Here is a 7,788-nt window from a genome sequence, read left to right as displayed (position 1 = left end):
CCAGAGCTCCCAGATCAAGGAGAAAATACTGCAAGCAGCCAGAAAGAAACAATTTGAGTACTGCAGAAACACAATCAGGATAACACAAGATGTAGCAGCTTCTACATTAAGGCATCGAAGGGCTTGGAATATGATATTCCAGAGGTCAGTGGAGCTAGGACTAAAACCAAGAATCACCTAGCCAGCAAAACTAAGTATAATGCTCCAAGGCAAAATATGTATTTTCAATAATATAGAGGACTTTCAAGCTTTCTCAGTGAAAGGACAAGAGCTGAACAGAAAATTTGACTTTCAAATACAAGAATCAAAGGAAGCATGGAAAGGTAAACAAAAAAGAGAAATCATAAGGGACTTACTAAAGTTGAACTGTTTTGTTTACATTCCTACATGGAAAGATGATGTGTGTAATCTATGAGACCCTTTTCAGCATTAGGGTAGTTGAAGGGAATATACATATATTCATACATATATACATACATACATATATGTGTATGTATGTATACACATATACATACAGACAGAGGGCACAGGATGAGTTGAATATGAAGGGATGATATCTAAAAAATAAAATAACATTAAGAGGTGGGAGAGGAATATAAAATATATTGAGAGAGTGAGAAAGGGAGAGATAGAATGGGTTTAATTATCTCACATAAAATTGGCAAGAAAAAGCAGTTCTGTTAGAAGGTAAGAGGGGATAGGTGAAAGTGAATGAGTGAATCTTGCTCTCATCGTATTTGACTTGAAGAGGGAATAATATAGACATTCAATTTGGTATCTTACCTGACAAGAAAGTAGGGGGAAGGGTATGAAAAAAGGGGGAATGATAGAAGAGAGGGCAGATGGGGGAGGAAGTAATCAAAAGCAAACACTTTTGAAAAGGGATAGGGTCAAGGGAGAAAATTGAATAAAGGGGGACAGGATAGGATGGAGGGAAATACAGTTAATCTTTCACAACATGACTGCTATGGAAGTGTTTTGAATAATGATGCATGTGTGGCCTATGTTGAACTGCTTGCCTTCTTAGGGAGGATGGGCAGGAAAAGAAGAGGGGAGAGAATTTGGAACTCAAAGTTTTAAAAGCAGATGATCAAAAAAAGTTGTTTTTGCATGGAACTGGGAAATAAGATATACAGGCACTGGGGAACAGAAAATCTATCTTGCCCTACAAGAAAATAAGGGGAAAGTAAGGGGAAAGGCTGGGGAACAGGGCAATCAGAATATATGCCATCTTGGAGTGGGGTGGGAGGGTAGAAATGCGGAGAAAATTTGTAACTCAAAATCTTGTGGAAATCAATGCTGAAAACTAAAAAATATTAAATAAGAAAATACGGAATTCAGAAAAAAAACAAAAAGAAAAACAAAGAAAAAAAGAAAATGTTGTGGAAGGATAGGAACACATAATCTAGGGACTGCGAAATGGTACAATAGTTCTGGAAAGCAATCTGTAATTATATAAACAAAGTGACTAAAATGTCAATATTATTTAAAACATTCCATCACTGGGCTCATACCTCAAAGAAACCATCAATAAGGAAAAAAAAGTCCCCAAGTACTCTAAAATATTTATAACAGGATTTTCTGATAGATGAGAATTAAAAGAAAATGAGATATCCTTCAATTTAGGAATGACTAAACTGTGGTATATGAATGTAATGTAATATTATTTGTTATAGGAAATGATATTTGAGGTGAATACAGGGGAGCATGGATGATCTATATGAACTGAGGTAAAGTAAAATAAGTAGAGCCAGGAAAATCACATACACAGTAACTACAACAATGTAAATGAAAAGAACTGCACATCAAAAAATCAAAAGTAAATGTAACAAAATAAAAAAGATCAAGCAGGAATCAAATGAATATGAGAATAAATCCTCAATATACTTCTCCATGGAGGTAGGACCTCAATAGGTTTTACATATTGCATGTGTTTTCAGCCTTTTAAAAAAATCTTTTCTTTTTTTGCATTTAACAGCAATTAATTTTTACAATTACATGTAAAGATACCTTAAACATACACTTTTCCACTTAATAGTATTTATTTTCTTCCAATTACATGTAAATATAGTTTTCAACATTCATGTTAATAAGATTTTTTTTTGCAGGTGGGAAGGCAGGGCAATTGGGGTTAAGTGACTTGCCCAAGGTCACACAGCTAGTAAGTGTGTCAAGGGACTGAAGCCAGATTTGGACTCAGGTCCTCCTGACTCTGGGGCCTGTGATCTACTCACTGCACCACTTAGCTGCCCCTTTAATAAGATTTTTAATTCCAAATTTTTTCTCCCTCCTTCCTTCCCACCCACTCCATTGCCCAGGATGGCATGCAATCTGATATAGGCTATACATGTACAATCCTATTTGACATATTTCCACATTAGTCATGTTGTGAAGGAAGAATCAGAACAAAAGGAAAAAAAAATCATGAGAAAGAGAAAAAAAAAAGAAAACAGTATCCTATCTGCATTCAGACTCTATAGTTCTTTCTGTGGATATGGATAGCATTTTCCATCATAAGTCTTTTAGAGTTGTCTTAGATCTTTGTATTGCTGAAAAGAGCTAAGTCTATCAAAGTTAGTCATTGTACAATGTTGGTGTTACTGCGTACAATGTTCTCCTGGTTCTGCTCACTTCACTCAGCATTAGTTCATGTAAGTCTTTCCAGCCTTTTCTGAGATCTGCTTGCTCATCATTTCTTAGAGAACAATTGTATTATATCACATTCACATACCACAACTTATTCAACCATTTCCCCAATTGATGGGCATCCCCTCAATTTACAATTCTTTGCCACCACAAAAAGAGCTGCTGTAAATACCTTTGTACATGTGTGTCTTTTCCCCATTTTTATGATCTCTTTGGGATTCAGAATTAGTAGTGCTGTTGCTGATTCAAAGGGAATGGACAGTTTTATAGCCCTTCCAGCTGTTCCAAACTGCTCTCCAGAATGGCTTGCTCAGTTTACAACTCCAACAATGCATTAGTGTTCCAATTTTCCCACTTTTTCCCTAATATTCATCATTTTCCTTTTCTGTCATATAAGCCAATCTGTTAGGTGTGAGGTGGTACCTCAGAGTTGGTTTGATATATATTTCTCTAATCAATGGTGATTTGGAGCATTTTTTCATATAGCTATAGACAGCTTTTATCTCTGCATCTGAAAACAGCCTCTTCATATCGTCTGCCCACTTATCACCTGGGGAAAGACTGGTATTCTTATAAATGACTTGTATTTTTTATAAATTGGATACAGTTCTCTATATATTTGAGAAATGAGGCCTTTAACAGAAACACTGGCAACAAAAATTGTTTCCAAGCTTTCTGTTCTCCTTCTAATCCTGGTTGCATTTGCTTTGCTTGTGTAAAAACATTTTTAATTTAATGTAACCACAATTATCCATTTTGTATTTCATAATATTCTCTATCTCTTGTTTGGTCATAAATTCTTCCCTTCACCATAGATCTGACAGCTAAACTATTGCTTGCTCTCCTGATTTGCTTATGGTATCACCGTTTGTGTCTAAATCATGAACCCATTCAGACTGAGGCAAAATATTGCTTTCTCTTTTCTTTTTTTCCTTCTTTTTTGGTTTTATTTCTCCGTCCTCATGATTCATTCAATTGGTTATAATTCTTCTTTGCAACTGGTCTATTATGTAAATAAGTTCAATGTGATGTATATGCTCATGTAGAACCTACATTGGATTACATGCTGTCTTCAGGGGCTGGGGGGAGGAGAGGGAGGGAGAGAAATTTTGCAACCCCAAAACCTATGGAACTGAATGTTGTAAACTAAAAATAAAAATAATAATGAAAAAAATCATGAACCCATTTTGACCTTATCTTAATATATGGTGTGAGATGTTGGTCTATGCCTAGTTTCTGCCATACTATTTTCTAGTTTTCCCAGTAGTTTTTTTTTTTTTTTTGGTCAAATACTGAGTTCTTATCCCAGAAGCTGGAGTATTTGGATTTGTCAGGCAGTAGATTGCTATAGTCATTTACTACTGTGTCTTCTGTACCTGATCTCTTCCACTGATCCACCACTCTATTTCTTCATCAGTACAAAATAGTTTGAGACTGCACTTTATAACATACTTTTAGATATGGTATGGCTAGTCCACATTCCTTTGCATTTTTTCATTGATATTCTTTTTCATATTTTATTATTTAATATTTTAGTTTTCAACATTGATATCCACAAGATTTTGGCTCTAGAATATCAGGGCAGTTTTTCTTGAAAGATGATGCCTAGCCTCTTTTTTTGATCACGACTTTCAGGTAATCCAATAATTTGTAAATTAACTCCCCTGGATCTATTCTCCAGGCCAGTGGTTTTTCCAATAAGAAATTTCACATTGTCTTCCATTTTTTCATTCCTCTGGTTCTGTTTTATACTACCTTGATTTCTCATAAAGTCACTAGCTTCTACTTGCTGCAATCTAATATTTTTATGATTATTATTTAGTTATTTTATTATAATTTTATTGGTTCCCTTTGTTTTTGAAGCATAATTATCTCTACATGATATTCTCCTTTCTTCAATCCCACATTGAACTTTCCCTTATAATGAAGTACAAGGGAGAGGGGTGCTTCTCCCTTTAACTCAGTTATCACCTAGTGATACCTTTATAAAATGTGAATACCTTGAATCAAAAGGGATAATCTCATTTGTTGATGGAAGACAGCCATGTCTTGGTGATTATTATTATTTTTTTATATTTTCTTGTCATTTATGTATTTAATATTTTTAATTTTCAGCATTAATTTTCACAAGAGTTTGAATTACAAATTTTCTCCCCATTTCTACCCTCTCCCCACTCCAAGATGGCATATATTCTGATTACTTCATTCCCCAGTCAACCCTTCCTTCTGTCACCCCACTCCCCCCATCCCCTTTTCCCTTACTTTCTTGTAGGGCAAGATAGATTTTTATGCCCCATTGCCTGTATATCTTACTTCCTAGTTGCATGCAAAAACTTTTTTTTGAACATCTGCTTTTAAAACTTTGAGTTCCAAATTCTCTCCCCTCTTCCCTCCCCACCCACCATCCCTAAGAAGACAAGCAATTCAACATAGGCCACATGTGTATCATTATGCAAAACCCTTCCACAATACTCATGTTGTGAAAGACTAACTATATTTTGCTCCTTCCTATCCTATCCCCTTTTATCCAATTTTCTCTCTTGACACTGTCCCTTTTCAAAAGAGTTTGCTTTTGATTACTTCCTCCCCCTATCTGCCCTCCCTTCTATCATCCCCCTTTTTTATCCCCTTCATCCTTCTTTCTTTTGGGGTAAGATACCCAATTGAGTGTCTATGTTATTCCCTCCTCAGGTCAATGCCGATGAGAGCAAGATTCACTCATTCCCCCTCACCTGCCCCCTCTACCCTGCCAACAGAACTGCTTTTTCTTGCCAATTTTATGTGAGATAATTTACCCCATTCTATCTCTCCCTTTCTCCCTCTCTCAATATATTCCTCTCTCATCCCTTAATTTGATTTTTTAGATATCATCCCTTCATATTCAACTCACCCTGTGCCCTCTGTCTATATATTCCCTTCAGCTACCCTAATACTGAGGTCTCATGAATTATACACATCATCTTTCCATGTAGGAATGTAAACAAAACAGTTCAACTTTAGTAGGTCCCTTATGATTTCTCTTTCTTGATTACCTTTTCATGCATCTCTTGATTCTCATGTTTGAAAGTCAAATTTTCTATTCAGCTCTGGTCTTTTCACTGAGAAAGCTTGAATGTCCTCTATTTTATTGAAAATACATATTTTGCCTTGGAGCATGATACTCAGTTTTGCTGGGTAGGTGATTCTTTGTTTTAATCCTAGCTCCACTGACCTCCAGAATATCATATTCCAAGCCCTTTGATCCCTTAATGTAGAAGCTGCTACATCTTGTATTATCCTGATTGTGTTTCAACAATATTCAATTTGTTTCTTTCTGGCTGCTTGCAGTATTTTCTCCTTGATCTGGGAGCTCTGGAATTTGGTGACAATATTCCTAGGAGTTTTTGGGATCTTTTTCAGGAGGTGATTGATCAGTGGATTCTTTCAATTTCTATTTTACTCTCTGGTTCTAGAATATAAGGGCAGTTCTCCTTGATAATTTCTTGAAAGATGATATCTAGGCTCTTTTTTTGATCATGACTTTCAGGTAGACCAGTGATTTTTAAATTATCTCTCCTGGATCTATTTTCCAGGTCAGTGGTTTTTCCAATGAACTATTTCACATTGTCTTCCATTTTTTCATTTCTTTGGTTCTGTTTCATAATATATTGATTTCTCATATAGTCACTAGCTTCCACTTGCTCCAATCTAATTTTTAAGGTAGTATTTTCTTCAGTGGTCTTTTGGTCCTCCTTTTTCCATTTGACTAATTCTGCCTTTCAAGGCATTCTTCTCCTAATTGGCTTTTTGGAGCTCTTTGGACATTTGAGTTAGTCTATTTTTTAAGGTGTTATTTTCTCCAGTATTTTTTGGGGTCTCCTTTAGCAAGTCATTGACTTGTTTTTCATGGTTTTCCTGCATCACTCCCATTTCTCTTCCAAATTTTTCCTCTACTTCTCTAACTTGCTTTTCCAAATCCTTTTTAAGCTCTTCCATGGTCTGAGGCCAGTTCAGGTTTTTCTTGGAGGCTTTTGGTGTAGGCTCTTTGACTTTGTTGACTTCTTCTGGCTATATGTTTTGGTCTTCTTTGTTACCAAAAGAGATTCCAAAGTCTGAATCTGAATCTGAGTCCATTTTTGCTGCCTTTTTATGTTCCTAGCCAACTACTTGACCCTCGAGTTTTTCATGGAGGTATGACTGCTTGTAGAGAGTACTTTGTCCCAAGCTTGAGGGTCTCCATTATAGCTTTCAGAGATATTTCTATACAGCAAGCTCTGCCTCACCAGCGCTGCTCCTCCCCCAAGAACCGCCCACCCCGCCTGGACTCAGATCTTCAGCAGGCTCTGCACTCCCACTCTGATCAGCCATTTAATTCCTCCCACCAGGATGGCCTGGGGCAGGAAGCAACTGCAGCTATAGTTCTGTCCTCAGAGCTGCACCAGCTCTTCTGCCCCTGGAGCAGTGGCCTAACTGTGAACTCCTCCCAGCAGCTTTTCCCACTAACCTTCTCTGTTGTCTTTGGTGTTTGTGCCTTGAGAAATCTGGTAAGTGCCACAGCTCACTGATTCAGGGTGCTAGGGCCTGTTCCACCTGGCTACTGGTCTGGTTGGTCTGAGTGCAGCCCATGCTGGGCTCTGCTCCCCTCCACACCCGGCTCCATGGGATAGACCTTACCCAGTGACCATCCAGGCTGTCCTGGACTGGAGCCCTGCTTCCCTCTGCTATGGTTCTGCAGCTCTAGAATTTGTTCAGAGCCATTTTTATACATTTTTGGAGGGACCTGAGTGGGGAGTTCATGCAAGTCCCTGCTTTCCAGCCACCATCTTAGCTCTGCCCCTGCAATCTAATTTTTAAGGTGCTATTTTCTTCAGTGATCTCTTTGCTCCAGACTTTTACTTTATTCTGTGTGTATCTGTCTTCTTCAAATGTGTTTCTTGTTAACAACATATTGTCTTATTCTTGTTTTTAATCCACTCTGATATCTGCTTCAATTATGTGGGAGAGTTCATCCCATTCACACAGTTATGATTACTAACTCTGTATTTCCCTCCATCCCATCTTCCCCCATTTATACATTTTGTTCTCCGGTGCCTCTTCACCAGTGTTTTGCTTCTGACCACTGCTTCCCTCAATATGCCCTCCTTCTAAGCCCTCCTGCCATTT

The sequence above is a fragment of the Trichosurus vulpecula genome, chromosome 4 (assembly GCF_011100635.1).
Source record: "Trichosurus vulpecula isolate mTriVul1 chromosome 4, mTriVul1.pri, whole genome shotgun sequence".
Taxonomy (NCBI): Eukaryota; Metazoa; Chordata; class Mammalia; order Diprotodontia; family Phalangeridae; genus Trichosurus; species Trichosurus vulpecula.
This window is presented reverse-complemented; position numbering follows the sequence as displayed.